The following is a 9,354-nucleotide window of genomic DNA, read 5'->3' as shown; positions in this document are numbered from 1 at the left end:
GGCTTAAACATCTGTCAATCATCTCTGTGGAGCTTTGGCGCACTTTCCCTGTAATCCCGCGCAAAGTCCCACCTTGTTTACGAGACTTTGCAGGGCGGTGCCTGCCTATAAAAGGGTGGGTCGGCCATTTTGTGAACCACTCCTCACTTAGACGCAAGCGCGACCACTGCTCCGTAGGAATTCCGTCTACTGCAGCCTACTGCTGAGGAAATCTACGTTCGCAAAAGCCAAGCAAACGCCTAAGTGATTCAGCCTACCCTGTATATCCGCAGAGGAGGACAAACCAGGGGCTAAAGGGAGTACCGAGCATCACCAGGACCCTCGGCTGAGGCCTGGATACATCTGCCGGAATACCCCACAGGCATTAGTGAGTACCACCGCGGCTGCGGCTCACCCAAAATAACATCTAACCATATCAGGATCCTCAGTTGAGGCCTGACATCTTATACGGGACTTTCAAATCATTATATACCGCGGTGCGGAGCACTTTGCAAGGATTTTACCCATTACTACTGGTACAGACTCCTGACCGGATTAACCTAAGTGGACGTTAATATCTAACCCCAGTCCCTAAAGCGACCCCTACGCCCTCTGCAGGGATGGCCGAGAAGGGATGGGATGGGTGGCCCGATCCGGAGGTGGACCACTCCTTTACCACTAGACCTGTGATACCGCCACCATCCCCGCTCCATTATATATGGACTGGCATGTTCGGGGAGCAATATGTAAGAGATGCTACAGAGATTGTACCCTATAGTGGCGCATGCGGGAAGCAAGTGTGGTGCGTACTGCCCAACGTCAGGGCCCGGTGCCCCTATTGCCAAAACCAGTGCTGGGCTGGCCCAACACGCGTAGATAGCCCCTCCACAGTGACGGAGGCCCCATCTACCTCCAAGGGTCCGCAGGGGATGGCATCAACCAACCCCCAGGAGGAGGCTACAACTGCGCAGGATAATTTAACGGTCCATCACAGTCCTAAGAAGCCCGGTAAAGCCATGTCGGTGCAAAGCTTACCAGTTGCTACCGTTGCTGCTGCTAAAGAGTAATGACCATTTCTGGGTGGCACCCGGAAGGGCAGACCCTGCCAAACAACACACTGTATCCCGAGTGCAACGGATTATAAATGCCCAAGTCAGAAACAGGTGGGGGTACTATATGCCTTACAGGCCCGAATGGGTCTATGATGAAGTGGAAGCGCACCTGGAGGAGTGGATTTATGGTGAGCTGATCCGCAGGGAGAAACTGAGAACACGAGGAGTGTTCCACAGCGATCCCAATCAGAGGCAGAAGGATGTCAACTACTTATACGATATTTCCAAAGAATGGTGGTTTGGTAGAACCATTCTTAAACATTATGTAAAGAGCTGTGGAAAATACCAGGAAGATAGGTATTTTAGTCTTTCAGCGGATCTTCGCCAGGGTGGCCGGGTGGACAAACCACACCCAGCCTATTTACTCCTTTGAGGACACACTGGCCAAATAAGACATCCGTATATGAGGTCCAACGTGTTTCCTCAGGGGAGGATTTGTACCAGGGGAGGGTGGGAAAATTCCATAGGCAACAAATGCTAGGATCCCCACCATATGTTGGTCTGACCCTAGAGACTCCCACACGTTAGAGACACCTAGGGAATGACCCTGCTTTATTTCAGTTGCCCCATATTAATGGGCCTTGTTCTCCAAGTTTGAACTCTCTCATTTGAGAGACACTAACTTTGACTTGTACATAGTTGGGTTCTAGAGACAGGACTGCTGAGCCCCACCTCACTACAACTTCTACATTAACCTACCACCGAGTAGGAACCATCTTGTTCTCATATCCTACGAAGTGCATGTGGGAGATTCATGAACACTGGGTTAGGGTGGGAAAGATGGACTTAATAAAGTTGGGGAGGTGGGAATGTTTGCAGTTGCATGAACTCAACTATTTCTCTTTTGCAGTCAAGGTATTGTGCCTGGGATCCCTGAAAGCAGCAGGTATTCCCATGTAAGTGTGTGCCTGAGCACCCCTGGTGCAGGTCTGGGAGGTGACTCATGGTTCTCTAAGCAATTGGCCTGAGTGATCCATAGGATACTCAAGAAGTGTATATAAGTTTGGGTAACAGTAACTGAAACAGTTTAAAATGTTCCTCAGGAGAGGATACCGGAAGAGGATGTTTGGTGCTGTGTTTATGATTTTTGCAATTTTATAATGTGCATTTCATTTAATTTACCATTGCCAGGTCGGAATGGGTTTTCCCCCGGGTGAATGTAGGGACCCATAGGTATTAGAGTCCCTATGGCTTTAATTCCCTACTGCCTCTTTCCTATTACTGTTGCTGGGCAAAGTCCCATGTATCTAGTTCACTATACCTTATGCCTTATTGGCTTAGTTAGGATGACCACTCCCCTTGCAGACTGATAAAGTGTCTAGCAAGGAGGGGTGGCTTCCTCTTTGGCTGCCTTCTGACTCTCAGGGAACAACTCCATTGAGCCTGGGATCAGAATAGGCCCCAATAAAGCCATCTGCCCTAGAGTAGCCCCTTGGTGCTTTAGTGAAGTCAGGGACAGGGCCCCGTGAATGAGGAGAAGTTAGTGGTAGGATAGATCCTGTCATAGCACGCTTTAGCGAGTGTGATATAATTAGGGCTATCTAGTAAGAGCAGTATTGGCTCCAACATAGGAGTAAGTAAGGGTTCAGCATACCCAGGCTCTGTTTGCCTTGCTGTAGGGACCGCAGTTCAGACACAGGTATCAGGCAGTATCTACCCCTGATCCACCGTTGGCTGTTGGGATCCGGTCCAGTAAAGGTTAATCATCCTTAGGATTTCTGCTTGTTCCACATCTGCCTCCATTGTGGTGCTACTCTGCTTTTGCCTATTACAACTGCCACTAACTGCTATGTTACTACCTCTACCATTGTGAGTATAACCTTGCTTCAACCTTGTCTATGACAATAAACGTTCTACAGTTATTCAGCAAAGAACCTCTGGCGTCCTAATTACTACCTCTACACCATACAGCTTCAGAGTTGTAGTTCAACAACATCCTCATCTCCAAATTAGCTCCCACAGGCCATCTCCCACTTAGCGGAGGCCCATCCTGGGAAAGGGGGATCGAATGTAACCCATGCTCTACTATATACTAGCTTGGATTAACCCCTAATCAGCCAAAAAGGTGTTACACATACATACATATGATTATGCGCCTGATATACATTGTACCAACTGGATTTGCCCAGAAACAGCCCAGTGTGTAATTACCCACAGCAGAGACTAGTGCTCTATTTGCTTTTACAAGGGGGTCATCTTAATCACTCATAGCACTTCCCACATTCCAGAAACATACAGATAAAGCAGATGAAGCCTGGTGTCAAAGTGGACCCCCTACTGTGCATGTTCCCTTTCCAGGCACCACCTGCTGTCTGAAAACAGAATAACAGCCTAAGAAGGCTTTTTTTCTCCTGACACAGCAGGGAGATGGCACGAGATAACACAAACAGGATAGCCTGTGTTATCTTGTAACTAGTTAAGTATTGGGAAACCCAGCGCTTCATCTGTATCTTCCGCTTTGGATACTGTCGACCATTCTGTCCTTATGCAAATCCTATATTCTCTGGGTATCCAGGATCAAGCTGCATCCTGGTTCTCTTCCTATCCTTCTAACTGCTCCTTCTCTGTTGCTCTTGCAGTTATAACTCTTCCCCAGTTCAGCTTAGTGTGGGAGTGCCTCAGGTTTCTGTACTTGGTCTTTTGCTGTTCTCCCTGTACACTCTCTGTTTAGGAGACCTTGGGGCTGATCCACAAAAGGTCATTAACAGTTAACGCATAGTTTTATGCGTTAAAAAGTGTTTGTTTATTAAGTAACGATTCATCAAAGTAATCTCGCATTCTTTACTGAGTAGTAACCTCATATCATATGCGCAAAAAACTCAATTATCACAAAGCGTTATGTCCATTGCATTGAGATATCTCAATAAACGCTTTACAATAATTGAGCTTTTTGCACATACAGTATGGGTAGTAACGAATGCGAGATTACTTTGATGAATCGTGAATTCTGTGAATTATGCGTTAGTATTATTTCTAGCTAATGCTAATAGAAATAATACTTATGCATAATTCACAGACATATTTGAAGCTCTGATTGCGATTCCTGAGTGTTTGTGAAGACAACATGGAGTTTGCAGTCGGATTTTTGTTGGATTGTGAAGAAGAGAATCAAGTATGTGATCGTCCTAGAGTAATGCATCCTTGAGTTTTCAGGGAAAGATCAACTCTAGAGGGATTATCAGAGGAGGAAATAGTGAGGTGCTATAGGTTAAATAGAGCAGCAATCTATGGCCTGTATGAGGTACTGGAGCCTTACCTGCAGCCACTAACACACAGCAGCCATGCTGTTCCTGGCATTGTCAAACTTCCGTGCTCCCTTCATTTTTTCGGCACAGAACGATTTCAGAAAGTTGGAGGGATATAAGGTGGAGTGTCACAGCCCACATTTACACATCGCCTTGGTTATGTGCATAATAGCGTGCGCTAATATCGCATGCTATGAAATAACGCATAAATATATATTGCATTGTCATGTCTCCAGCACAGCTTCCATCATTTTTGCTGTTTATTGTTGCTCATTAGCAGTGAACTCCCTCTGCTGGCTGTCTGCTGCAAATGCAGCTATTCATTTTCTGTGACCTATAACCTATGGAACCATCATACTTCCTGGCATGTGACACTTTGCAATGCTTTGTGGGAGTACAGACTCCATTTTGTAGATCATGCTGCACAAGAAGCACACACTATCCATCTTCTCCCCATGGTAGCATCGCTGGTAAGCATCATGGTCATAAAAACTGGACTGAGCCACTATTAAAAAGCTGCCAGCTCCTCAGAGACACTGTGGCATATAATCAAATCCAGAAATGATGTGTATGTTGCAGTTGTTTTTGTGTTAGTGTATTTCCCATATACTCATTGTACTTTATTTCATTTGTATTACAGTTTTACCACTTATTTCCACAATCACCCAGTAAAGTTCTACAGATTTAACCCTTTGTCTCTTTATTGGAGTGTGGGAAGGTTTAGCTGTATGTCAAGCTACACACTACCTCAGGGTAACACGTGGTGAGGCAGAACAGTAAAACAGCGGCTATCCAGCGGGTAGAGCAGTTCAGAAGCTTCACTGCAGGCTATAAAACAAGCGCAGCAAGAAAGCAGCTATACAAGTGCAGTGTACCCCCACTAAACTGCAATAAAATATAGCGAATACACTGAAACCTGCTATTTGCAGCTACCTGCATTCAACTATACCAGCTGTCCCTGCAAGGGCAAATACCCCGCAACAGCATAATGTCTCAGAAAAGGACACCTTCACTCACAACCAGGTCCCAGGTTTCTGGTTCCTCCCAGCGTTCATCTGTTATTAATGCTGCCGCCATTGCCCACGCAAAAGCAGAGGCAGCCAAGGCCCGCGCCTCCTTCGCAGAAAAAGAGATGAAGGCAAAAATAGAAAGCGGTCGCCTAGAAGCATTCCTAGAGAAGCTCAATATAGAGAAGGAAGCTGCAGCAGCCATAGCTGAAGCGGAAGCTCTAGAGGCAATCATATACCCTGACAGTGAAAGACACAGCAGGATGCCAGATCTGGAGACTGAGGCCCAAGACCCGCAACAGCGCACTTCTGAGTATGTCCACCGGCACTCCAAACAAGGTATGGATTGTCTTTCAGCGCAAGAACCAGACCAACGCGCTACCCAGGAGCCAAACCAAGACTGCTACGCGACTCAACAAGTCAGCAGCAAGCCGCAGATCCACCAAAAAGACAACGCGGAGCAAAGTGATCCTGCCTACGGGACCTACGCTAACCAAGCACCTAAATCTATGGGTAACCCTCCAGCTGCCTCCTCTGCTATGTTAAAGCGGTATGTCACAAGTCAGCCTAAAGGAGAGCCTCCAGACAGGTATGATTACGCTACACCTTTTCATTATTACACTGGTCCACCCACCTACCCTGGTGCCAACCAGGCCACAATGGACTTTGCCAAGTTCTTTGCCCGGCATGAGCTAATCACCAAAGGACTTGTAAAGCAAAGAAGTAATGCAAGCCTTCCCTTCTCAGGACCATTCAAATGACCTTAGAGACTTAGACTTAGGAGCTGACTCTTTACCTGTTCAACGGAGCCTTGGACTTCTGTGGGACTTACAGTCTGATACCTTTGCCTTCCAAGTAAATGAGGAGGAAAAACCCTTCACTCGCAGAGGCGTCCTGTCCACAATAAATAGCCTATATGATCCATTAGGATTTGCTGCTCCTGTTACTATACAAGGTAAAGCACTTTTAAGAGACTCAACAATGGAAACATCTGACTGGGATGCTCCACTGGCACCTGATAAAAAGAATATGTGGGCAGAGTGGAGAAGTTCTTTGACAACTCTTTCCAGCCTTCAGGTAACACGCCCATATGCTTCAATACCTTCTACAGAAATACGAAGTCAAAAACTGTATGTTTTCTGTGATGCTTCTGTTAAAGCCATAGCTGCTGTCGCCTACATTAGAACCGTGGACGTCTATGGACAATGTCACATTGGGTTCGTTATGGGCAAAACAAAACTTGCACCAATTCCAGAGCATACCATACCCAGATTGGAACTCTGTGCTGCTGTTCTAGCTGTGGAGCTGGCTGAACTTATTACAGCTGAGATCGGCATAGAGCTCAAAGAGACTGTTTTCTACACAGACAGCAAGGTAGTACTGGGCTATATCTACAATGAAACCAGAAGGTTTTATGTTTATGTCACCAACAGGGTACTCAGAATTAGGAGATCCACCTGTCTAGAACAGTGGCACTATGTACCTACAGACTACAACCCTGCAGACCATGCAACCAGAGCTGTTGCTGCAAGTCAACTTAAAAGCACATCTTGGCTCACAGGACCTGCATTCTTGTGTAGAACTGAACAAACTGCTTCTGAGAACGAAACATTTGAGCTAGTGGATGCAAATTCAGACGCTGAAATCCGCCCCCAAGTGTCTACATGTCACACAATAATCACTAACAACCAACTTAAATCCAGCAGGTTTAATAGGTTTTCAAGTTGGAAATCACTCGTCCGAGCTATCACCTCTGTCTGACCCACATAGCTCGCTCCTTCAAACATACCTCATCTACAGATGTAAGTACCTGCAAAGGATGGCATCACTGTAAAAATGTCTACACAGTAGCAGAACTTCAGCAAACAAAGAATGTAATTCTTCACACTGTACATAACGAGATTTATTCTAGAGAAATCAACTGCATTACAGGAGGCAAACCTGTTCCTAAAGACAGTGCTTTGAGAAAACTTGACCCATTCCTTTACCAGAATGGCCTATTAAGAGTAGGAGGACGCCTCAAAGGTGCAGAAATAGAGTTTGAAGAGAAACATCCTCTGATCATTCCAGGTAACCATCACATTGCAACTTTGCTTGTATGTCATTATCATGCTCGAGTCAAACATCAGGGCCGACTATTAACAGAAGGAGCTTTAAGGACAGCTGGCTTGTGGATAGTTGGAGCAAAAAGATGCGTGAATAGTGCAATTTTTACCACTTATTTCCACAATCACCCAGTAAAGTTCTACAGATTTAACCCTTTGTCTCTTTATTGGAGTGTGGTAGGGTTTAGCTGTATGTCAAGCTACACACTACCTCAGCGTAACATGTGGTGAGGACAGAACATGCATGCTTTAAAATAACGCTTAAAAGTATGTCATGGCAAGATAAATAACAACAATAAAATAGCTTCTTAATTCAGACAAGTGTCATTTTTGTCAATCGATCGTTAATTCTCAAAATATAAGAAGTGATAATATTTTTAGCGCATGCTAAAAATTACACTCATTTTTTCGTCCTTTAGTGAATCGGTTCAGTCTTAAATATCACTTATGCGCAGATGACACCCAGATATATTTAGACACCCCTTCACTAACTACTGATGTTCAAACTCAGATTGCTAACTGCCTCCTGGTTATCTCCTCCTGGATGAACCAAAGCCACCTTAAACTTAACCTAGCTAAAACAGAGCTCATGATCTTCCCGCCCAAAGCTCTTCTCCTCCTTACATGACCCAGTTAATTCAGCCCCCAGTATGTGAGTGTATCAGTATAGTTTTATGTGTTTGCTGGGGTACACTTGGAAGGGTTGAACTTGATGGATTTTTGATAACCCTGGGGGTTATCTTTGACCAGTCCCTCTCCTTTTCGAACCATATTAATTGTTATTGCGAGTTTTTAGTACTCATCTTTCTATTAAGACGATCTCCTCCAGTATCTTATTCAAATCAATGCATGATTTCTAGGGTAACTTGGACCCTAGCAACCAGATTGCAAAAACTGGAGAGCTTCTGAATCAAAAGATCAATAATTCAAAAACCACATACAATACAAAATTAAAACCAATTGCAAACTGTCTCAGAATATCACTCTTTACATCATACTAAAACAACCCCTTTAAACTCTGCTGCCAAGATCATCCTGCTCTCTCTTTAGAGGGAACCTGTTCAACACCAAGTAATGTCTCTAGCATAACTGCCTGTTGAGCAAAGAACCCTTCTGCTAATGTTCAAAGCCCTTTACTCCTCTGCTACTATTTACATTTCTTCACTGGTCTCCCTGTACGTTCCTGGTTGTCTCCTCCACTCCTCTGAGAACCTCCACCTTTTTACACCATCCACACCTACTGTTCTCTCTCGTCTTAAACCTTTCTATCTTGCTGCTCCTTACCTCTGGAACTCTATCCTTGAATATCCTGAAGTGACTAAGCTTCAAAAAGCAAAGGCTTTTTGAAGCTTAGTCACTTCAGGATATTCAGGATATCCTGATATCCTTCATAGCCAGAGGACGTAGTCACTTGTCTTCACTTTAGGTGTTGTGGTCTTTGCAGGGTAGTGCTTCTACCTGCCTTGTAGGTTTTAATCTTTGTGAATAAATTGAGATAATGTTTGAGTCATTAGTACTCTATTCTGTAAGGCTCTGAAAAGGATGTTTTAGAGGTTTATAGAGGTTTTTTGTCAGTTCCTCCAAGGCTGACAGATTGTTCCCTATACTGTTTTTGTCCCATTTACCCTGGCTGAGCACGTTGTTTATGCTACATGGTCACAGGGACCCAATGTTACCCAATCTATATTAGGATTATTTCGTTAACCAAGGGAACCCCAAGATTAAATCATTTAAGGAAGGAAGGAAACAAGGAAGGAAAGAATTGGGAGGACATCAAAGGTTACTTTTTCTGAATGCTCTTTATTGAAAAACAAAATAATATCCCTGGCTTTAGAGAAAACAGGACCAGAATGCAAAGGAGTAGCATCAACCACTTTGATGGAAATAGGATAGGGTTTGGTGGTTA

This window comes from Xenopus tropicalis, chromosome 6, assembly GCF_000004195.4.
Source record: "Xenopus tropicalis strain Nigerian chromosome 6, UCB_Xtro_10.0, whole genome shotgun sequence".
NCBI lineage: Eukaryota > Metazoa > Chordata > Amphibia > Anura > Pipidae > Xenopus > Xenopus tropicalis.
The sequence above is the reverse complement of the archived record's forward strand: the minus strand, read 5'-3'. Positions refer to the sequence as shown.